The 25,032-nt window shown below is 38.5% G+C and overlaps 1 long non-coding RNA gene across 1 annotated transcript; it reads left to right on the top strand.

The window, feature by feature from the left end:
- Positions 1–4,669: 4,669 nt before the first annotated feature.
- On the top strand, positions 4,670–23,344 carry LOC140625455 (uncharacterized). The gene is made up of 3 exons (XR_012024791.1): positions 4,670–4,749; positions 21,145–21,337; positions 21,750–23,344. It is a non-coding gene; the product is annotated as an uncharacterized lncRNA (long non-coding RNA).
- Positions 23,345–25,032: the final 1,688 nt, after the last annotated feature.

Consider the following 25,032-nt stretch of genomic DNA (forward strand, 5'->3'; position numbering starts at 1 on the left):
ATACTCGCCTTTGTGTGGACTTTTAATCTACTTTCCCCTCATTTCCAAGCCACCAGAAAACTTTTACCCAGTTTTCAATACAACAGCTGATAACCTCATAAATGAAATTATTTTAAGGCAATCACAAACGAAAAAGATTGAATGTGACAGTCTTAAATAGATTTTTTTTTTAATTTTGTAGGCACTTAAATCTCAGTGCTTAATCTGAAAGTCACCTGCCACTCTACCTGCACAAAGCCCCACTCTGCTGATCAGAATACAGAAAATGCTATCAGTTATAAGGCATACATTTATTTTATAACCTCTGAGGAAGAAAAAAAATGCTGCTATTTAAACCATGACATGATGCCTTCAAGATAATCCTGTGCAACATGTGAATTGATAACATCAGCCTTTCATTGCTTTGAAATGATTTCATCCATTCCAAAGAATTTGGCAATCTATCCTACCTTCAGTTACAGTGCTTAGAGTGTGAGAATAATCTCTTTGCAAGTATTTCAGGAACAAAACATAACACATCTTTATCTACTTGTAGATATCTTTCTTTTTATGTCCATAAAACCCTTGGCTGTTAATTTAAAAGAAAATATAAAATTCTGATCATTTCTACAATACGTTATTAATACCAAACTTATTTTCCAACCAGCACTGTGCAGAGTTGGAAAGAAAGAGTGTTATTTATGCTTATAAGAGATTTAAAAGAAAAAAGGCATGAGTTTTCTTGAAACTACTGAAAGCTAAGATTGAAGGGCAACCAATTAACCCAAAATCTAAGAAAAGGCAGGGTGCCTGCAGGGAGTGTTAAGACATAAGCAATAGCTTACCTAGAACAGATACAATTGAACACCAGCAAAAAGGGGTCTCTTAGGTTGTTTGAAAAATTGGTGAAGGCCAAGTATAATCTGGAGAAAGTGTGAAGTCCTGGGAGATGAGAAAATTGAAGGATTTCACATTCTCTTTTATTTCTTTCCATGAACAAAGGACAATCACAAAAAAGACTGAAAGAAGTTTTAAGAAAGTGTTAATTATGGTACAGATCAACCATGCAAGAGCTGACACAGGACCCTACCTGTATCCTTCTATTGTGGATCAAAGCTTTTTTGTAAGAATCCTGTCCTCCCCACTATCCATATGGAGTAAAGTTTCCCCCTTTAAACTATGGAAGCAAGGGGAAAAAACAAAACAAAAACACCATCACCCCGATGACACACTGGTGAAAACCACTCGTATCTTGGGAAGGAGATGGCAACAAAAGAAATCCTACCCTGAGAGTGGAGGATTGCATGCAGGACCCAGAACGATAATCTGAGGAGGAGCATCAGTGAGGAGTCCACACTCCAGGAGCTAGGGACATGACACCATGGTGGTCTAGGAGTAAGGCTTAATGAGAACAAGAGAGAATGCCCACTACCACTCCCTACTGATAAGCTAACAAGCACCAAGTAACAAGTAAACTCAGAATATGGCTGAGTGAGGGATAGGGAAAAAGAAGAGCAAGGAAAGAAACATTGTGAGACACAGCACAGAGGAAGATCTAAAGTTAATATAGGAGCATTTGCTGAGGAAAAAACCCTCGGACAAACCAACCTAACACAGGGAATCATTCTAAGAATTTAAAGTTGGTGGTGCCCGAAGAGTAACCACCACAACAACAAACTTAAAACTAGGCCCAACTTCTAACTACATTAATTCAAATCCCTACATTATAGGTTTAGCAGAAGGAAAGACATGCTGATTTTCAGGCATAAGAACTACACAAGATGCCCAACTTTCAATAACAGAAATTGCAAGACATATAAAAGGGCAAAAAAAACAACACACTCCTTAGGGAGAAAAAAATAATCATTAAAACCAGACTCAGATATGACACAGATGGTGAAATTTTCAGAGAGGAAATTCAAAATAACTGTGTTGAATATGCTAAAGTCTCTAATGGAAGAGGTAGACAGCATGCAAGATCAGTGGGTAAATTCAGGGGAGAGATAGAAACCGTGAGAAAGAATCAACTACAAATGCTGAAAATTTAAAACAACAACAACAAAAAGAATGTCTTTACCATGGCTCATTAGACCTGACACAGCTAACAAAAGGATCAGTGGACATGAAGATAATTTGAAGATAGACCCATAGAAATTGCCCAAACCAAAACAAAAAAGAGTAGAAAAGTAAAAAACAGAAAACAAAACCCAAACCAAACAAAACCCATAGCATCCAAAAGCTGTAGAACATATCAATATGTCAATTTCTCTAACATACATATAATTTGAATCCCAGAAAAAGTAGAGAGGGAAAGAGAAAAAAAAAAAAAACATGTCAAAAGTATTTTTTGAGTATATAATGGCCAAGAATTTTCCAATGTTAATGGCCAATAGCAAATCACAGATTGAAGAGCCTCAGAGAACACCAATAAGAGAAGTATAAACTAACTACATAAATATATTCACAATGTTGAAAATAAAAGACCAAGAGAAAATCCCAGAAGGCAATCAGAGTAAAATAAAATATTACAGTAAAAAAGTAATCTCACTAGAAATCATACAAAATAGAAGACAATTAGTGGCATTTTTAAATGTTTAAAAAAACTTTTAACCCAGAATTGAATACCAAACAAAATAGGTTTCCAAACAGAAGTAAAGATTCTCTCAGGTAGATAAGTACTGAGGAAACTCAGCACCAAAAGTAGTACTCTGTAAGAAATACAGAAAGATTTTTTCCTACAGAGAAAGAATATGGTACCTTGCGATTTATTTTATGTTTATAGCAAGTGCACAGTTAAAATGTATGACAAATAGCACAAAGAACAGGACGGAAAAAGTGAAAACACACTATATAAAGTTATTACACTCTACATGAAGTAGTGTAGTATTACATGAAGATAGACTTTGATCAATTAAATGTGTATATTGTAGACTCTAAGGCAACCACCAGTGTTTTAAAGAGATATAAATAGTAAGTCAATAGAAAAGATAAAATTAAGTCATAAAAATGCTCAATTAAACCAGAAAAGGTAAGAAAACATTGGAAAAGAAAAGGAAAGAATAAGGGAAAAAAAGAATATAGTTAGCAAGACATTTGGTTTGCTTTAATTATATCAATAATCAGATTAAATGTGAATGGTCTAAACTACAAGTTTATTTTTTTTTTTTAATTTTTTTTTTTTTATTTATTTATGATAGTCACACAGAGAGAGAGAGAGAGAGAGAGAGGCAGAGACATAGGCAGAGGGAGAAGCAGGCTCCATGCACCGGGAGCCCGACATGGGATTCGATCCCGGGTCTCCAGGATCACGCCCTGGGCCAAAGGCAGGCGCTAAACCGCTGCGCCACCCAGGGATCCCTAAACTACAAGTTTAAATACAGAGATTAAAGAAAAGTGCAAAATCCAATAATATACTGTCAAGAAACTCATTTTAACTATAAACACACAGATAGTTTAAATGTAATAGAATACATACTTGTTATACAAATACTTATCCAATGAAAGCTGGAATAGCTATATTTGCATCAAATAAATTGAACTTCAGAACAAGAACTATTATTAGGGATACAGAAGGACAAATTACATAATGACCAAGTGGTCAATTCTCCAAGAAGACATTAAGAATCCTAAATGAGTACATAACTAACAATAGAGTTTCAAAATCTATGAAGTAAAAATTGAACTAAAAAAAGGCAGGCAAATCCACAATTAGAGTGGGACTTCAACAACCCTCTCTAACTGGTTGAACAGGAGAATCATAATTATACAGATGATTTGAACACTATAAGCCACTAAATTTGATTAACAATTATAAGACACTCCACATCAAAATACACATTCAAGGATACATGAAACAATGAGTAGGATAAACCATACCCTGAGTCATAAAACAAACTTTAACAAATGTAAAATAATAGAAATCATGCAGAGTATATTCTTGGATCAAAATGGAATTAGGAATCATTAAGAGAAAAAATGTTGGAAAATTCCCATTTATTTAGGGATTAAACTACACACTTTTAAATAATCACCCTGTTAAAAAAATGAGATGTCAAAGGCAATTCTAAAATACTTTAAACTGAATTAAAATAAAAATTTAACAAAAAAAACTCCTAGGTATACTTAAAGCATTTTAGGAGGAAAGTTGTAGGACAAAGTGCTTAGATTGGAAGAAAAGAAAGGTTACGAATCAGTATCTATTTTAAGAAACTAGAAAAAGAACAGATTAAATTCAAACCAAGAAATAAAGAAACAAAGGTAAAAGCCTAAATCAATGAAAGCAAAAACAGAAAAATAGGAGGAAAAATTCAGTAAAATCAAAAGCTGGTTCTTTGGAGGAAAAAAAAAAAAAAGATGATCATTTTACCCCAGTTTCTGTACCTTGCTAAATATATACTAAGTTTTCATTTCAACATTAAATCACAGGATAATCTCCTGGAAGATATTTTAAATGGTGATTAAACACAATATACACAGTTTCAAAAGTGTACATAATCTCAATTGAAACAGAAATCAAGACAGATCCACAGATATTTCAAATCAAGTATCAGATAAGGGGGAACTTTTACATAACTATGCTCAATATATTTAAAAAATTAAAATCACATACAAAATAGATGAAAACAGGAAGAATTTTAACACTGAACCTCAAAACAATGAGATGGAAATTCTAGAACTGAATGATACAATATCTGAAATTCCGGGCTTGTTAGATGAGTTTAACATCAGACTAGGTACAACAGAAGACTGGTTGAGCAAACTTAAAGACAGGTAAATAGAAAATATCCAAAATAAGGACCCAGCGGGGTGGGACTTTTTAGAAGCATAGCATAAATAATACGTGGGACATAAACTCAACCTTTATTTATCCCATCCCATAAGGAAAAGAGAGAAAAAACAGGGAAGAAGCAATATTCATAGTAATAATGTAATATAAATTTCAGTGGTAATTACCTTTGCGGGTATTGACTGGAAAAGGACACAAGTGAGCTTCTGGGTGCAAAAAATATTCTATATCCTGACCCAATGGTGATTATGTAGGAGATACACATACACTCACACTTCATCAACCTTTAACGATTCATACGCCACTAGAGCACAAATGTTTGTATCCCCCTCCAAAAAAAAAATTATATATTAAAACCTAATTCTCAGTGCAGTGGTACCTGGAAGGGGGTAAAGTAACTGATCATGAGGGTAGATTCCTCATCAATAGGATTTGTGACCTTATAAAAGAGACCCCACTCATTTAAGCATCCTCATAGAAGACAGCCTGCACATCCCTTCTACCAGGTAAGGACCAAGCAAGCAAGCAAACGGCTGTCCACGAACCAGAAAGCAGGCTCTCGCCAGGCACTGCATCCACCAGCACCGTGATCTTAAACTTCCCAGGCTGTGAACTGCGAGAAATAAACTTGTGTTGTTCGTAAGCCACCTGCCTTAAAGTATTTTGTCATAGCAGCCCAACCTAAGACACGCTTACTAGAAATAAGTTGCATTTCAATGAGAAGCCTTTAAAATATATATAGTTAGGATCCTTATTTTGCCTCCAGTTTCTTCCAGCCAGGAGACCGAAACCACACCAGCTTTTGTGTGGAGATAATTTAATGTAAAGAATTGCTAACTAGGAATAAAATTCTTAAGTAGGTAAGTGAAAGAGTAAAAGCAGGACTCTAAAGCATCTCAAAAACAGCAATGCAGGAAACAGCTAGCAGCCCAGGGACCAGGGGATAAAAAACAAAAGGTCAGATTATTACAACAGAATCTCAGAGGAAGGGCACAGGGAGGGTGAAGGAAACCCAGACTCCCCTAAGGGGTTGCTGCTCAGCTGGGGCTGGTGACTCTACCTCGGGACACCAGGAAGCTGGTCCTCTCAGTGTTGACAACTGCAAACTGGATTTAGATGCTACTAAAGCATCTATCACAGCAGCCAGGGACTGATAGGAAGCCCACAGGAAGCTCACCAGGAACCAACAGGAAGGAGGCAGAAGTCCCTGCTCTCGCTTCGCAGGCTCCCTAATTTTCCCCTAGCACCCTCTATTGGCCAAGTCATCCAGGGGGCCTGTGACCAGGCTGAAATGTGAGGTGCAGAGGCCTGGCCCCCAGCATCATCAAGCTGAGCACAGAAGGCTGGCTGTGGAGCTGAGATAGTAACTTAGTAATAAGCACCACTTCAATCTTAATTAGAGTTGAGTGATAAGCGGTTTTTGTTTAGGGATAAGATTTTCCATTTTTTATACTCTTATGAAAAAAATGATAAAACAAGAATCGTGGTGGGGTGGGGGTCTATATTCAGTGGCTATGTGGTTATAAACACAAGAAATCTGAACTTTATTTCTTATCAGTCAACAAGACCAACCTTTTATAAAGGACAAGATAGAAGAACTTTTGGGTTTGGTTTGGTTTTTTATTTTTTTATTTTTATTTTTTTATTTATTTTTTTTTTTTTAAAGATTTTATTTATTTATTCATGATAGTCACAGAGAGAGAGAGAGGCAGAGACACAGGCAGAGGGAGAAGCAGGCTCCATGCACCGGGAGCCCGACGTGGGATTCGATCCCGGGTCTCCAGGATCGCGCCCCAGGCCAAAGGCAGGCGCCAAACCGCTGCGCCACCCAGGGATCCCTGGTTTGGTTTTTTATAGTAGAGATTTTTTTTTTTAATCTCCCTGATGTTCTTATTGATCTGACTCATGGTTTCATAGTCCTGTGTTCCCATTAAGCCTGAAGTACTTTACGGAAATGTGCTTTTGTTGGCTAGTCCTTAGCATCTACCACCGTACCTGGTAGGTCCTCAAGAAACATGACCAATACCTATTATGTTGTCTTCGTATATAACAGTAGAGTATTGCTTGAAAGGTTATCACTGCTGCTATTTCTTACCATTTAAAACTATTAGTGCATTAAGAAAATCTCTGGTTCAACGTTTTGACATGATATCAGTTTTTTCATACTGGACTATTACAGGCTTAGAGGTAAATGAATGTTCAAGGTGCACAGTTCAGAGATCATCTTGCTCAACCACACCCACATTTACTAATAAATAAGTTGAATTCCAGGAAGGCTCCATGACTTGCCTATCATCACATAATTTGAATTTGGGTTTGTCGTTTCCTATACCCCACCTACTCTCCTCTATTGTTTAACAATTTTGCAGCTGACACAGGTCTTTAAATATATCCCGAAAAGAAACAAGCAATTGACAATGGCTTAAAAAAAAAAAGTCTCCTATTTGAAATCCTAGATGGCATCTTAACACCTGCCACATAGTAATAACTTTATATTACCCTATTTTATACCTCACCTGTTATATAATAGCTGCTTATTGTGTGTCAAAAACTGTTTTAAGGACTTCGCATGTATCTCAAATAATTTTAATCATCATCAACCATCAGTAGGCATTCCAGTTTTACAGATGAAGAAAACAGAGAGAGATTAAGTCATTTGACCAAGGTCACACAGCTATTAAGCTATTGAAACCAAAATTCCAGCCCACACATTTTGCCTCTAGAGCCTGTGTTTTACTAAGACAACATATCAACTGTGACATATATCTCATTTTCTCCATTTTTTTATTCCTTCTGAAAACTAATTTAATTTCCAGTTCAACTCTTTATCTGTATGTCTCCTCTCTACTTGAAATCACTGAAACCTTTGAAATCAAAATTATGTAGTCTTTAATGAATCAGACACTTCACATAGTCTTGTAGGAAAAGCAGCCACCGAATCAATTACCTATTGCCACGATAACTATGTAACAAACAATTCTTAGAGTTAGTGGCTTCAAACCACCATTAATTATTTCTCATGAAATTATCACTCTGTAGAACAGTTCAGCTGATCAGGGTTGGGTTCAAATGATCACACCTATGCCCAGTCAACTGCTGGATGGACCGAGAGGCCTCAGCTAGGACACCTGTCATCTTTTCCACCCTCTCCCATTCCTCCAGTTGGCTAGTGCGGATGTTCCTCTGACAGTGACAAGAGTCCAAGTGAATAAGTGGAATGCACCAGCACTTTCAAATCTCTTCTTGGGCAATTTTTCTTTAAGTGGTCAAAGAAAGGTCAAGTCTCATATCAGTGTGGAGGGTCAAAGGACATGGCTGTAGGGAGATACAAAAAAATGGGGGCGGGATCCCTGGGTGGCGCAGCGGTTTAGCGCCTGCCTTTGGCCCAGGGCGCGATCCTGGAGACCCGGGATCGAATCCCACGTCAGGCTCCCGGTGCATGGAGCCTGCTTCTCCTTCTGCCTGTGTCTCTGCGCCTCTCTCTCTCTCTCTGTGTAACTATCATAAATAAATAAAAATTTAAAAAAAAAATGGGGCAATTGAGTCAATCTACCACATATACATTTCTCATTTTGCCTGGGCTCCACCCTCAAATTTATCAAAAGAAATCCTTTATTTAGGTAACACGCAAGATGCTTCTATCTCAACGCATTCTTCTTTTCCCTTGAGGAATCTCGTAACTGAAGTGGTATATCCCTAAGGGAATTATCAAATGTCACCTCAGTAATGAAGATTAATGCCATATAAGGCTTGCTTTAATACATAAGCATCTAAAATTTTTTCTGCATATAGTAATATTTAACTGAACTTTATTTTATGATAAAGTAAATGAGCTAAGATAAATGAAAGGCAATGTCTGCAAATATTAATGTTAATTTGAATCATTGTGAATTAACACCTTCTGCAGAACAGTCTGCACATGGTGAGTTCATTTGGTTGGTGAATGGAGCTAATACAGATAGAATCATGTATTTAATTTCCATTTATTCTGCGCAATGGCCAAAGAGACACTACCTTATTCTTACTACCTTCTAATTACTAGCAGAATGGACAAACAAGTTTCAATTCATCAATTAGTGGATTATCTCACTCATGCAGGAAATATTTGATGAGCAGTTGTTATGTCCTTAGTTCTGGGCATACAAAGGAGAAGTAGTCCTGGTCTCTGTCCCTGTCCAGTCCCCCCTAAGGGAGAGAAGGAGACCCAGAGTGAATACTACAGATACCTTCTGTGGTCAGGTATATGTGAGAGTGGTGAGCTTCTGTGGTCAGGTATATGTGAGAGCAGTGAGCTCAAGCTGAGTCTCAGGTGGCAATCATTCGAGCACAGCCAATGGAGAGTCCAAGCAGTTCCTTGGATTAGATCAGGGTCAAAGGGCCTTGTTTTACATTAGCACTTTGGTTTACAGATGAAGTAGAACAATGGGAAGGCATGGAATTAGGTCAGATAGACACTTTCTTCAAATAGGTCCTGTGGCAAAGAGTTCTGTAAATGACCAAGTGCCATGGCAACGACCTGAAGCAAGTGCTAGAACACCTAGGACATGGAAGCAAAATGAACAAATACAAAACAATAGAAACAACAATAATAATGGTTGTGATGAATTGTTTCAAGTATTGTGACCCCTCTTCTCCGTGAATCTTAGGGCTTCAGTTTCCTTTTCCCTGTAAGAGCTAGCAAAAAATTCCGAAAAGCATGAGAAAGCACAGACATTAGGTATAAGGAAAAGTATTTGTAGGCTTTCTGTCCAAGGCTGCTTCCTATCCTGCAAGGCCTAGTGAGTCTTGGGTGTGTTTATTTTATTCTCATGATTGTGTCTTTTTAGAAAAGTAAATGATAAATAAATGGCTTAAGTTTTGTAGTAAAATCATTTGATACTCTAGAAGAAGAGGATGAGGAAGAGCAGTAGGAAAAGGAGAGGAAGAAAAAGTTGCCTCCATTCCTGAGGCCTAAATCTGTGTGTAGATGAGGATATAAGGTGCTAAAATATGTCACTAGAAATTTAAAGGTGGGGAAATTAGCCCCTGTCTTCAAATGCAAGAATAAGGTAAGAAAAATATCTATTAAAACAAGAATGTCGATAGAAAGGCCCTTCCAGTTTTAGGCAGATGATATATTTACTTGAGAGGATCTAAGTGGGGAAAAAGACTCTGAGAATGCATGGGTTTGAAATAGAAAAGTAGGAAGACACTCTAGAAAGTCCACCTAAGAAGAGGGGTTTAGCAACAAAGGAAATATGCTGTTTGGGGAGCCCAATCAAAAGTTTAGTAATTGGTAAGTTGTTTCCCCCAGAAGACAGCCCATGACATAGATAGATCCAAGGAGGCAGAGAGCCTCTTGTTGCTTCTCTTTGTATGCAAGCATGCTTCGGTGACAAATAGGACATCTAAAGCGATGGTGCAAGGAAGAAACTGGTCTTCCTTCTGTACTTGTCTAATACTAACAAATGTCAAATCTGTCTGGGAAAAAAAATCACTTTGAAAAAGAATTGCCCTGATGGAAAGCTCAAAAACCACATTAATCTTAGTATAAAATCATTTGGTCAGGTTATAATTTTTGAAATAGGGACTCATTATGAAAATGCTGATATCGTTTTCACCATAAAAATACTGATTATTCATAGTACCCATACTATTATCTATTTCTGTAACTATATTTGGAACTTTCATATTATGTTGAGATTAGTTATAGATTTCATCAAAGTGACACATCTGTATTTTGTTACTGTGAATTTTATGTGGCGCTGGATCACAGTAACAACTTATGTAAGAACAAGCTAAATATAAATCAGTTTATCAGAGGAAAAGAAGTCTAAAGATTTGAAATACCTCAATATCTTATCTTTTTTGAATCAGAAAACATGGGGTGACAATGGAAAGAATATCCAAAAGAAGAGGGTGATGGTTTCAATTACATGATGATTATATAATATTCCTAGATATTTTGAAACATACATTTTGGTTAATAGAACCATGTTGCATTTGTGTGTTGGGCTAATTGTAGAACTACTATTTGTGAGTGAAAAAAAAAATGTTTCCAATAAATTTTACCTGCCCATTTACCTTTGTTTCTCACGTTGCCCTTTGTATCAGATGTGTATTGCCAATTAGAAAGGAAATTTTGTTCACCTTTAAGTTATAGCTTCTTTTTGTGCCAATAAGATATGATCACAAAAAGAAACAAGTGTGGAATGTTAAATGATTCAAAGGCAGAGAGCCCAAAATTATTTAGGGCTTTTCATCTTCACCCACGAGGCCTGTGCCCATCCTGTGCTCCCTCACCTATGAACGTGCTAGCCTTGAGCTCTAGGCAATGTCCTTCCCATTCTGGAAGCAGCACTTTCACTGCTCCTGAGCCTAGAAATTACACACTGTGTTACAGGAAACTCTGAGAAGTGGTACAACCCCCCAGTGACGAGGTAGGTCACGTATGCCCCCTTCTGCTTTGGTGTCATTCTAGGTACAAAGGATGTGGTGTCCCATTTCTTCCCCAGGCCCTGCCTGGGTAGGCAGAAATAGACTCCACCTGGTACCATATTCAACTTTTACTTTGGCTCAGTAGTCCCTGAGGTTTTAAAACTAAAGTAAAAACTTACTTCCTCTTCTCTCTCTGCATTCAGAGGCAATCAAGATTTTTTTTTTTTTTCTGGGCAGGGTTAAGAAAGAAATACCAAGAACAAAAGCACATTAGCTAGTACCTCAAAAATATCTTCTTGTGGTGGAGGTGGGGGGCACCTGGGAGTCTCAGTTGGTTAAGCATCTGACTTGTTTTCAGGTTAAATCACGGTCTGATGGGTTGTGGGATTGAGCCCCACATCTGGTTCCACATTCAGCGGGGAGTCTCCTTGAAGATTCTCTTCCTCTGCCCCTCCCCCACTCAAATCAGTCTTTAAAAATATTCTCTTGGGATCACAAATATTCAGATCGTGAATAAAAGAATATAGTCACTCTCCTTTATAGAATCACAATGCATGTTACAGGGGTCAATCATTCTGTTATTGTTTGCTCAATTCCTGCCTTGAAACTCTGCACTCAGTACCTTGATTCTACTATTGAACTTGTGCCAAAGTAAGTCCACAGTAAGCCCTAAGACACAGGGCTCACCTAAGCGTAAGGCCTCTCATGGTGTCAGTTGTTTGAGAGAACACAGTCTCAGGCCAGAGGAAGAGCCTGGGACATACAGCTTGAATCCTAAGAACAGAATATAGGATAAGGATGGGACACAGAATAAATGGAGTTCTCTGGTAGGCTTTGTTCCATTCCCAAAAATCTCAGGTGGCAGTGAATTTGAGGCAGTTAGCTGTAAAAGGCTAAGAAAACTACTTTGTAAGCAATTTATATGTTCCATATACTCTTCAAGTAGACTTTTTTGTACCTTTTAAGTATTTAAATAAAACCACCTGGGAGTCATGAGGTGCCTGTCTCCAAGGGAACAGATTTTGACTCTGTCTGGGCCATAACCTGCTTGCGAGGAGCAGCGTACCTCTTGAGACCAGTTCAGAGATGACTCTGGGTGAGAAACCCAAAGAACCCATGAGGTTCAAGTTTGCCTTTTCTCAACTAGAAATTCTCACTCCAAAGGCATATCCAAGAGCAGTACTCTTCAAAGCCAGGGCTCCTTTACCTTAATGTAAACACCATGAATGCATGCACACATACACACTGCACCTCCCAAACCACAAATTCTGTAACCTCTGTGGCCTAGCCCATACCCCACTGAAGACACAGCAGTCTATCACTAACACCAAAGTTGACTTGTTAAACTTCACCCTGATTGATATCTTTCCGATTTCCCATATATAAATTATGATTTATATAGAACATGCCTTTGAAATAACACAGGCACTATTCCCTCCATGACTGATGGAAAGTCCCTGCTACAGCGGCTTTGAGTTTTACATTAAGGGTGATTCTAATATCTAACAGATCTGTTGCAGGTCAGACATGGAGGATGTAACATTAAAGAAAACTTGGTTCCTACATTCAAGAAACTTAGAGTCTAATGGTAGAGACAGAAATATAAACAAGCCATTAGAACAAAATTTCCTAATTGATATTATGGGAATTAGCATGGATTAAGGAGCAAAGCAAGGCACCTTAAGACAAGACATTTAAGTTTGTTTGTGTGTATGTATGTGCTCAATTTAATTCTGATTATAAAATCTTTAGCATAAAATACCAAAAAAAAAAAATGCCACCAAGAATATCCTTGGAAATATTTTGTTCTGTTGTAGAAGCACCTATTTTTGAAAAAGAAATTTGACATATATATTTGATAATTTACTTTTCTCTTGAGACTATGCTTTTCAGAAATTTTATGTCCTCCAATATTATTATACAGGATGACTGGCAATGTAAGTAGCTTGCTTTCCATAATAACAGTAAGTAAATATATGGAGAACATACTATGTGCCTGGAAATTTTCTAAGTACTCTACATGTAATATATAAAATATTTCTAAATTAAACTAAACATAAAAACATTATGATAAAGATCATTTAATTTTTATTTTAATATTCTTATTTGACAGTAAATAAGGCAGAGAGCAATGATGTAAACTAGCCAAGGCTAGTAAATTCATAGCTAGTAATAATAGTAATACTGTGTGAGAAGTAAAAGCACAACTCAACTCAGAAGTCCATTTCCAAAGGCTATTGTTTTTAGTTATACCACATTGCTTCTCCAGCCTATTTTAAACACACACACACACACACACACACCCCCTCTCTACACACTCACAGACTGTATGAGCACATATATGTGGCATAGAAAAAACAAAAAAACAAAACCTCATGGAAGTAGAACAGATTGATGGGTGCCAGAGGTGGGGAAATTGGTCAATGTTGTCAAAAGGTATAAACTTCCAGTTATAATATAGGTAACTCTTGGGGATGTACTATCCAGCCTGGTGACTGTAACTAATGATATTGTATTGTATATTTGAAAGCTGCTAAAAGAATAGATCTTCAAAGTTCTCATCACAAGAAAAAAATTTTTAACCATGAGACATGATAGATGTTAACTAAACATCGGGGCAACCATTTCACAATATATGCAATTACCAAACATTATGTTGTACACTTTAGATTATTTTAATGTTATATTTCAACGTTATCAGAAACAAACGGGAGTAAATTAAAAGCAGAACCAAACACACACTGCCTACAATACATATACTTTCAATATAAAAACACAGGGGTTAAAAATAAAAAGATAAGTAAAAATGTACTAAATGAACACTAATCAAAAGACTGGAGTGTCTAACATAATCAGAAATAAATATATTTCTGAGTAAAGAATATTAGCGATAAATAAGGTCAAGTTATAAAGATAAAGAATTCACTTAATCAAAGAAACATAATAATCATGCACCTAAAATCAGAGCTTCCAAATATTTGGAGAAAAAAATATAGAACTGAAAATACAATAAATAGACAAAGCCACAATTATAGTCCTAGATCTTAAAACTCCTTTCTCAATAACTAAAAGAACATGTAGATAGAAAATTATTATTTGGATATGAAAGATGGAACACAATTACCAACTTGACCTAATTGATACATTTCTTTTTTTTTTTTTTTAAAGATTTATTTATTTATTCATGATAGTCACACAGAGAGAGAGAGAGGCAGAGACATAGGCAGAGGGAGAAGCAGGCTCCATGCAGGGAGCCCGATGTGGGATTCGATCCCGGGTCTCCAGGATCGCGCCCTGGGCCAAAGGCAGGCGCCAAACCGCTGCGCCACCCAGGGATCCCTAATTGATACATTTCTTATCAAGTGCATGTGAAACATTTATCAAGGTAGGCCATATTATGAGCATAAAAAAAGCCTCAGTAAATTTAAATTATTAAAGTCATACAAAGTATGTCCTCTAATCACAATGGGTATTAAAGAAAAAAAAAAACAGTAACAGAAGATATCTAGAAAATCCTCAACAATTTGGAAACTAAGTAACGTATTTTTATATAACTCATAGGGCAATAAGAGATGAAAATTATAAAATATTTTAAACTAAGTGAAAATATATCAAAATTAGTGGGGAGCAGTGAAAGCAGTACTTAGGGAGAAATCTGTGACATTAAATATATCTATTCCTGCCTGGATAAAGTTGGAGGCCCCAAGGTCTTTTTATATCTCTAATAGCCAGTTGTCTTATCTTCCAAACTGCTAGCAATTTTGCTAGAACGTCTTTGTTAAAATCTTTGCGGGTTTTTGTTTTTTTTTTTTTTATGTATTTGATTCTTGTCAACTCCATGTATCAGAAGCTACACCCATGATTTTTCAGAGTCATATGGTCTTTGTATGGGCACTTGGGATGAATCAGACATTTGTAAGATCATTCCCTTGAACTTTCTAGGACCTCTTCTTGTCCTATGACAGATCTACTGGAAATCACCCTAATCTTTTTGAATATCTTAACAAAGGGTGTTTCAGCCACACTCTTGGTTTGGTTATGTCCTACTAGCTATGTCTTTCTGATAGTACCCTGGGTTTAGTCTTTAACCTCAGATTGTGTTACAATGCTCAATTGTGTTATAATTGATCTGATAAGAAACAGTTTTATGTTTTAAACCTGAAATTTCTGGGTTATTTATATCCCCTCTGAAGTCTGCATGTAAACTGGCCAGTCCTTTCCCAAGCATTCATTCTTTCTCCTATTTTATCAAATTCAACTGGCAACAGCCAATGCCTACTTTCAGCATTCCCTCTAAAGTCTCCTCACCCGACTTTGCAGGTTTATTTCATGCATTGTTTTCATACCACAGGCAACAGTTTTATCAAATTACCACTATGAAACATGGGTTTCTATTTTTTCAAAACCTGTGTGAAAATTTCCCTACCATCCCATCATCTTGACCAAAAGCCAGTGCCATTTATTTCAAGGTTTTTATGGGAGTAGCCTATTTCTTGGTATCAGTTTCTGTATTAGCCCCCCCTTTTTTTTCTGCATGAAAGATCCAACAACTTAGTGGTATTTAGCAAGAGAATGTTCTTCTTCAGCTTGTGTCTGCTGGTGACTGAGCAGCTTGCTTGGAGAATAGACCTATGGGTTGACTTCAATGGTTCTGCTCTACATGTCTCATTCTGGCAGCCAGAATGGGAAGTCAATGTGTATTCAGAGAATGTTATTCTTATGGCTATGTCAGAAGAACAGGAAAGTAAGCCCAACTGCAAAAGCACAGGTCAGGCTTCTCATGTTGTATCCTAACATGTCAATGGTCAAAGCAAGTCACATTGCGAAGTCCAAATTCAAGGGATGAAGAACTGTATTACACCCACCAGTAGACCTAGACCAAAGTGATATATGATACTATGACAGAAGAGTAAATATTTAAGGCCAATAATTTAGTTGGTTATAAGGAGAGTGGGAGAAGAGGAGTTTAAGAAAGAGGAGTAGAGAGGCAGGGGTTAGCTGGAGGAAGAAAGTGGGGACAGAAGAGGCAGGAGAGAAGAATGAAAGAGAAGAGAAGGGATGGGAAGGGAAGGGTGAGGACTGAACTTATATAGGCTTGTAGGCTGACAGGCTTTTAATAAAGGCCTCCGTTTCATGCCAGTTGTTTCTCTTGTCCCCTATATCTTGTCTGCTATATCTGACCCTTGAACCACTCTGGGGTTCTGATGAGCACCCAAGCTTCACTTCTCTACTGAAATCCTCTTCTGTATATATTTTGTATTTCATATATCAAGAGGTTTCCAAAGCCTTTCCTTATTCCACAATGTGTGTCGTAAGCTTATTCACTGTGGGTCTCCTCCTTGTCTGTACTATTCAACCAGGAAACACTAGGACACAGTTACACCTGAACCGATTCTTATAAAAGGACTAGAATTGATGGAGGAAAAGAACATTCTTGGAAGACAGACTGATAAGAGTCAGAGCATGAAATACTTTGAAAAACAACCAGTAGGAATTCAGATTTTAGTCTGCATGTAGGCAAGGCCATGGAGAGTGTTAAACAGTAAATAGGGTATTTGTACCATAAAATAATAATCCTGAAGATCTCCAATTGAACGTGGCACCCAAAACCCAGACATTTATCCTCGTTCCTTCTCCAAACCCTACCAAAAGTCATAAAACTGCTATGATTCCAGAAGATCAAAAGAATGGAAGAGGCAATGATAGCAGATGACAACTATATTATGAAAGAAGTTCAAATGGTGGCTAACTTAACAAAGCTGAAAAGGATTTAAGTGTCAAAGGAAGGGATCCCAGTGAGGGGAAAAATAGACCTGCATTATTAGAACCTGGAAAGGCCATGAAGAAGAGCAGCCAAGTACTTCTGGAAACAGAAGTTCTGCAAACAAAATCAAAAGGATTGGTTGAAACTTGGGAGATGGAGAACTTGAAACTCCGATCCCCGTTCACCATCCTAGTCAGCCTGGTGGAAAGCCCTCTTGCACCCAGGCAGAGCGGAAAATGCTGACACCCTGGGAAAAGGTAAACAGAACAACCTGTTTCTTGGGGACACAATAGAAGGCTGCAGGGAGGCAACACACTAAAATGAGTGGGATTAAATAAAATCTATTTTCTAAGCCCTGGCTTATATCTTCTAAGCATGAGTTTGAAGGGTTAGAGAACCCAAAGACTAATTAGAGAACACAAAAACTGAAAAAAGCTCAAGAAAAACATGTACTCAGCCCCAAATTTGGCAGAAGTCAAGTAAGATGACAATTTAAGAATGTCCTTGGAATGTGACAGTTAGAAAACCATTTGCACCTTAAAAATAAAAAAGGAAAAGATAAAGAAGCTGGGTTTTGGAGACAATATTTTAACCCTGAGGAATTTCTAATGCGTCATGTCTATCACTATGACTCATATGGGTTGCAAAAAAAATTTTGAGCGAGAAGGCATTCCTGGAATCCTCCCATCATATAACACAGATGACCACCCACTCTACATATGTAAAAGACAAGTCATGGCAGGAGCTCTAATGAGCCAAACTTTTTCAATTTAATCTTTAAATGATCCTGAAATTGATAGCCTAAAATTTAGGCCCTAAATCATCTAAAGATGCAGAAATTTATAGATAAAAGACCACCATGTTTGAATGGACTTAATGACCTCTGTTCTTAAAGAAAAGTGGCAGGAAATGTTCAGTCTGATTACTTAAACAGTTTTATAATAACATTATCGAGACTATGAACTTCTAAATCATGATATTAACCTAAAATGTAATGCGTAGAATGAAGTCTTCAGCCTTGCAGCCTTCTCAGTTACTGATAGAACAGAACTAAAGGCTTCAACTTTTTTTTTTTTTTTTTTTTTACAGAAACATCAATGCAGCTAGAGCATGTATACCATTCCTTGTCACTACGTCCCCTATATCCTCTGCTCCAACCCTGATGATCATTCTTATAACGTGCCATACATTTCTCATCTTCATGCCTCTCTCCTGAGAATGCCCTCCCCTCCTCTTTCTTTTTCACCTCCTCTACCTGGCCTACCTCTACTGCTTTTTAAATAGCAGTCCAAAGCCTCATCTGTGGAGATTTTGCTGGCCCTCTCCAGGCAGTTAGTAACTGTATTCTTTAAGTATCAAAGCACTTTATACAATACTTTCCTATGGCACTTTCAAATTGTTTTATGTGTACCTGTTGATAGACATGTCTCCCCACTACTATGAAATCAAAGGCCATATCACATACAGCTTTACAGTCTCAGGGGCCAGAAACCTTTCTGGAATACAGTGAGTTTTGGGTAAGTGTCAGATAAAAAGAGTAGAATTATTTGATTACTATTCTTACTCTCTCTGTGCTTCTTTTCCCCCACGACTCTGGTTTTTGTTTTTCATTTTTATAATTATCAATAAAAATACCTCATCAAACTTTAATTATGGAGCTTTACATTTTTTTCTGACTGTTGGCACATCATTTACTAAATGAGGATCACTATGTCAAGCAGTTAGCCAGAAGTCTTGGATCAGAAACTTGAATACATCAAGTCAAGAAACCAAGCTCGAGTCTATGTGTAAAATTATTTTAATGACCCAGTATCCCTACATCTGCTTTTTCACTATTATTAGTTTTGAGAGTTTAAAATAGACAGTACCACATCATTCTATATGGTATTATTATATATGCATGTGTAACCGAGGATTACTATTATCCAAAGAAAAATATATGGAATCTCTTTTGAGTATATGTTTTTAGAAAAGAGAAAAATTTTATCGAATATGGTATAATACAGTAGATAAAGGAAATGTAAGGAGGGGTGCTGGGTGGCTCAGTGGTTGAATGTCTGCCTTTAGCTCAGGTCATGATCCTAGGATCCTGGGATTGAGTCCTGCATTGGGCTCCCTGTAGGGAGCCTGCTTTTCCCTCTACCTGTGTCTCTGCCTCTCTATGTCTCTCATGAATAATTTTTTTTTTAAAAAAAGGAAATGTAAGGGCAAAAAATTCACTTATTTCAAGATAAATTTGGTGTAGACGTCATTCATCAACTGCTATCTACCAGGAACTGCACTAAGCACTAGAAGCTCATCAGTAAGCAAGACAGACACGGTTGTCTGACCTCAAGGAACTTACAATTTAGTGGGGGAGATGATTACTTCAATACATAAATGAAAAACAGAATAAGCATAAGTTATAATTCCCAAAAAGGAAACAAAAAACCGGGACGATGCGTTCAAGGTTAAGAAGGGTGGATCGTTATTAAATAATGTGTCAGGGAAGATTTCTCTGGGGGGTTGACATTTAAACCAACACCTGAACAAGTCAATTCTGAGGTTTTGGGGTCAGTAATGAAAGAGTAGGAAAAGATCAGTCAGTCCATGTAGGGGGCTAAGCCTGTGATTATTCACGGGCTCTAGAAGTCAAAGTAGGTAAAATCTAGTGTCCAAGGAGAAGAGCATACTAAGATGAAACCCTGGAGGTAGGCAGATCATGTACGGTATCACTGGCCATAAGGAGTCTGGATTTTATTTCAGAGGAATAGGAAAATATTAAAGGGTTTTAAATGGTAAAGCGACAACATCTAATTGTCATTTTTAGAAGGTCACTCTGACTGACGTGTACAAAATAGAGTAGAAAAAGCAAAAGGGAAAGTTGGCTGCTTTTTGCTGTGCAGGTGTTCAGGTGAGAGGTAATCATGTTTGGGCTAGCAGGGTAGCGGCGGAGATGTAGATAGAAGCAGAGGGATTCAAGAATATAGTTTGAAAGGAAAATCAATGGCGCTTACTAATGGCTTAGAGGTGAAAGTGAAGTTAAAGCAAAAATCAAGCTCAAATGAGGAAAATGGAGGAAGACATTTTGGAGCGGGTGGCTGGGTTAAGATCAGGAGTATATATAGTTTGAGATGTCTGTGAAGTATCCACGTGGATGTGGGGAGGATATAGGAGTCTGGAGTTAAGGAGAATCTGGACTGAAAACAGAAATTTAGGAGGTGTGGGCATATGGCTGATATTTAAACTCATGAAAGGAATGAGCAGCCTAAAAGGATGTAAAGAGAGCAGACAAGCAAACCCAGTGGAGCTCCAAACATTTACTCACCAGTTGACCAAGGAAATGAAAAGAAAATATCAAGGAAATGAGACAAAGACCCACAGATTGCCGTGTTGGTGAAACGAAGAAAGGTTTCAATAGGGGAAGAGTAGTCAACTCTGTTGAATGCTGCTGAAAGGTTAAGTAAGATGAAGATACTTGACAACACGAAAGTTACTGTGACCTTGACAAGATCTGTTTTCAGTTGAGTTGGTAGAGGCATAAACCGTGTTCAACTGAAAAAGTAATGGGGCAGAGGGAGGGAGACAGCTGGTACAGAATCTCTGAGAAGCTTATGCTCAAGAAATGAGATAGTAGCTACACGGAGTGTGAGCGCCAAAGAAAATCTTTGATGGCTTCAGTGGGATTTGGGTGGGGCATCTTTCAGGAAGACAAATCCTAGAACATGTGTTTGAACACTAGTAGAAATAAATAATTCGCTATAGAGGGGGAAATGGTAGATGTGAGAGAGATACAGAAATAACTTAAGGAAATATTTCAAAAGGAAGGGGGGGGGGGGCATGTCCTCCAGGACAAGTGGAACGAAGTATCTGCCCTTGAAAGGTAGAGGTATACTTCCTCCATCTTAACAGCAAAAAAGAGAAGGTAGATGCAGCTGTAAGATTTGTAAATTTACTGTTAGGAGGATGGAATACTCTAATAAATTAGGCTTTTTTTCCCCCTTTTCATAAAGAGAATGGAGCTAGGTAAACATCTGACCATGTGGAAGTAGGGAAAGTTAAGGAAAGAGAAAAAGTATAAAAGTCCTCTTGGGATGTGGGGAAGAGACTAGGGTTGGGAAAAATGCTGAAGGTCTATGTGTTCTTGATCATGAGTTAAGAGTAAAACTTGTACCAGTAGTGTGAATTTTTTTTTTTCCCTCATCATTTTGCTGCTCAGATTCAGGCACAGAGAAATCAAAGGAGTGGGTTTGTACAAGCCTGGAGATTTTCCAGATGAATGTGGTGTGTTCAGAGATGGACCTGGAGTGATGGCAGAGCCGGGACTGGAGAGTGGTGACTGAGATCGTGAGGGATATGAGGCATGGTGAAGTCTCTCAGAGAAGAAAGAGGTCCTTGATTCTATCTCTTCGGTAAGAATCCAGAGAAATTCTAGAACATTCCTGTCCCTATGTCAGTTGTCAGAGCAGCTGCTGCTTTTGGTTACAGACAGAATAATGGCAGTTATGAGTCACATCCCTGGATGCCCTTGTATGGCAGCACATCGTTCTATATTTTATTACTCAAAATATACTGTCTTTCCATTTTGATTTACTTAGCTCAGTCTGAGGTTTTTTTTTTTTTGTTTTGTTTTTAAATAGAATCCTATCTATAATGTGTAGTGTATATTTGAATTTGCTGCGCATGGCCACGCTCCTCCTAGGCTTATGATTATAGTCAGCAGTGGGCTTGGCGACGCTTTTATACTATATGCACCATAGAGACTGTCCATTGAGGAATAGTCCTAGTGGAGAGTCTAGGTCTCTAACACATCTCCGTTTCCAGGGGCTGATCCACCGAAATGGAAGAGGATCTCAGAATTTGTCAACTTTATCCCACCTGGTGAAGTTTTCAATGGGAACAAAGATCTCTTTCTTCTATCATGGACAAACTCATGTCCCAACCATGTTCGGACCCCAATCCAAAGAATTCGAAACAGTAGCACTTGTATCCCCAAGAAGCCAAAAGGAAGCAGAAGGACCCAGCACACTGGCAGCGAGGAGCTTTCTATAACAGATCCTTGAGAAGAAAAGAGAAAAAGGCCTTTAGAGCATCATGCAGAACGACAACTATGTCAGGGCAGCCATGACATTAATATTTGGGGGTAACTAGTGGTTCTTCTACTGAACAAGAGGAACAGCTCATTCTCTCTGATGAGAATATTAGAATCAGGCTCAGAAGTAGACTCACTGACGAAAGAGAGAATTTAATGCCACCAAGCAAAACTTGTGCCACTCTCATTTTCCCAACTGTATATGCCCTCTTTGACAAATATGCCGTTCTTTTCTCAACAGCTCTCTGTTCAAATCGTATGCTAGCTCTTTATCAATGGAATAAATGAATTTCATGCTTCAAGGGGAAAAAAGGAAGCTGCAAGAAGAATTGAAATGTTTAAGAACTGCTTTTGAAAGGATTATATACATACTTACATGCACTCACTTTTAATGAGGAAATATAAAACGTGTTCTCCACTTGTTATTTCTCTGACATTAAGATCTCTCTCCTCCTGCCTTTTCCTCTCCCTCCTTCCCTCTCCCTCCCACCCTCTCCTCTCTGTCTCTCCCTCCACCACCACTCTCCGTTTTCAGCTAAAATGTCAGAATCTACATAACTAAAACATAACCACCGCATGCAATGATAAATGAGACCAAACAGCCCTGGTTTGAGGAATCTGGGGCAGGGCCATTGGTTGGCACCACCTTTGTTATACCAGAGACGGAACAAGGTATCAGCCCCATGAAGAGATGCCCTTGAGATTTCCAGGTGCACTGGAGCAGGAGAAGCTGCCACTGGGTGCGGGACGGCATGGTAGGAGAGAGGAGGGGAAGTAAACACGCCCCATGGCTTTCCCCCCTTGAGCTCTGACAGAGCTATGGGGAACCATTCTCTCCACCCAGTGCCCCAGATGCAAGGACTGGTGTGAGCCAAGCACCCCACCCCCACCCCACCTCCCTCTGAGCTAGGTCTGGCTCCTCACCTTGCCTGCTTCCCAAGCCCTGCATACCCTGTCCCCAAGCCAGGCTCCCTCTGCCTGACAGCAGCTGGTCTGGCCCCAGGCTCTCCCAACCCAGGGGGCAGCTCCTTGGAGCAAAATGCACAAGAGCAGGCGAGCCAAAGAAAGTGATCGGTGTAATTATTTCTGTTTGAATAGGTTTACTCCTTTTTTTGCTGAAAACCCAGACTGTGGGCTGTGTCATCAAGAGCCAAGGGATGCGGGTTGTTCATCCTGTCTTTAAGGCAGTAATGACGTGTCCCTCGCTAGGAAGCAAGGACGCAGTATGGATCAGGGGTGGGGGGAAGAAGCCGAGACTGGCAGGGATGCAAAGGAGACACACAGAGCTAGAGGAGAGGAGTGCAGAGAGAGGGAAATAAAACCACAACCAAGGAGGTGAATTCTTATCTCCAGACTCAAAAAAAAAAAAAAAAAAAAAAAAGCATTAAGACCTGAGGATATGTGTGGGCTCCCAGCCGCAGATTTTTCCGTGTTGGATTTGATTGTCACCCCTGGTGGCCTTGCCACCTCAGTGTCCCACCTGGTGGCCTGGCAGCCTGAAGATGTGCCCAGCCTGCTTCTGGGCCGGAGACAGGCCTAGATGACAGGGTTGCTTAAATGAGGCCATGGAGGAGTGATTACATGGTTCAATTCCTCTAACTTATTTTATTATTACTGTTGAAGGATAAATATAGAAAGGAGAGAAAAGCCACTGCAGACTTTGAAAAGAATGTCTAGCAATTTCTTTGTGGTATGTTTAGTCTCCTGCATTTACCCTTACTTTAAGTGCAATTAAACATCTGAAAATCTGATACAGAAAATAAAGGTAATGCTGAGATAAGACTTTTTTAAATTAAATTTTTACTCAAAATCTGCTGCCAATTTCCTCTATTTAAATCTTTCCTTTAAAATGTCCATTCACTAAAACCCACTCGAATTCATATTTATAATGTAGATATTAGTGTTCCCTCCCAAACTTGATAAATTATATATATATTCCAACATATCTTTATTTTTAATCTCTCCACACGCAATGGCCAACGTGTAGCATTAGGCGGATGTCCTTCTGACCGTCATAGTCATCTTCACAACTGGCTCCAAGATGGTGACTACAGAAATCAAGCAATAGCCTGTGTTTATTCTTGGAGGTGGTGACAATCAAATTGGCCATACAGAAATCCAGTTCAAGAACAGGGAACAAAGGTGGTCAGAGCCAGCATTCTAGGTGCTTATATACATTTCATCCGTTTGCTCCACGTGCGTGCATTCTTTGTATTCATCGATTGCCTGCCCTGTGCCAGCATCCTGGTACATGCAGGTGTCCCAGGGTAGCTAAGACACCTAGCAGCAGCAGCGTCCTCTCCTCAGGGAGGACCAGCCTGGAGGTGGGTCTCGAGAGACAATGGCAATGTAGTAGCTGCAACAGGGCAGCCCAGGACGCTCTGGGAACACAGGCAGGACTCCTGACCTAGCGTGGGGCTCCACAAGTCTTGCAGAGCAAACAGCCTCTCTGATGACCCTGAGGAAGAGCAGGATTTAACCAGGGAAAGGGCGGATGGTGGGAGAAGTTCATTTTTGAGCCCAGAAACCAAAGCAGAGGAAAGAAAAAGCCCAAGTGATTGGGGCAAACAGGACCACATGATGAATGGGCACAGATGGAAGGGAGGTCAGGGAAAGGGAGAAGAAGCCAGCAATCACAAAGAGCTGAGCAAGTCATATTGAAATTTCATTTTATCCAAACACTGTCTTTATTATCACTGTATAATCAGTTTCTAAATAAAATTGGGGGGGGGGGGCACTTGATGGAAGGAGCACTGGGTGTTCTACTATATGTTGGCAAATCGAATTCCAATTAAAAAAATACAAAAAAAGTGTAATGACTGAAAAAACAATTTTAAACAAAATTGTAAAGTAGAAGTTTTTCTACTTTTTAAAGAAAAAATCAGACTCTATTAAGCTCTATTTTGCACAAAGCTTACAGCATATTTAGAATAAAAATAAAAGTTTTCAGAAATGGTGTTTATGCTTACTTATTTATGGGGTCCTTTCAATTATTAACCAAGTGAACAAAACTTG

This window comes from Canis lupus, chromosome 36, assembly GCF_048164855.1.
Source record: "Canis lupus baileyi chromosome 36, mCanLup2.hap1, whole genome shotgun sequence".
Lineage (NCBI taxonomy): Eukaryota > Metazoa > Chordata > Mammalia > Carnivora > Canidae > Canis > Canis lupus.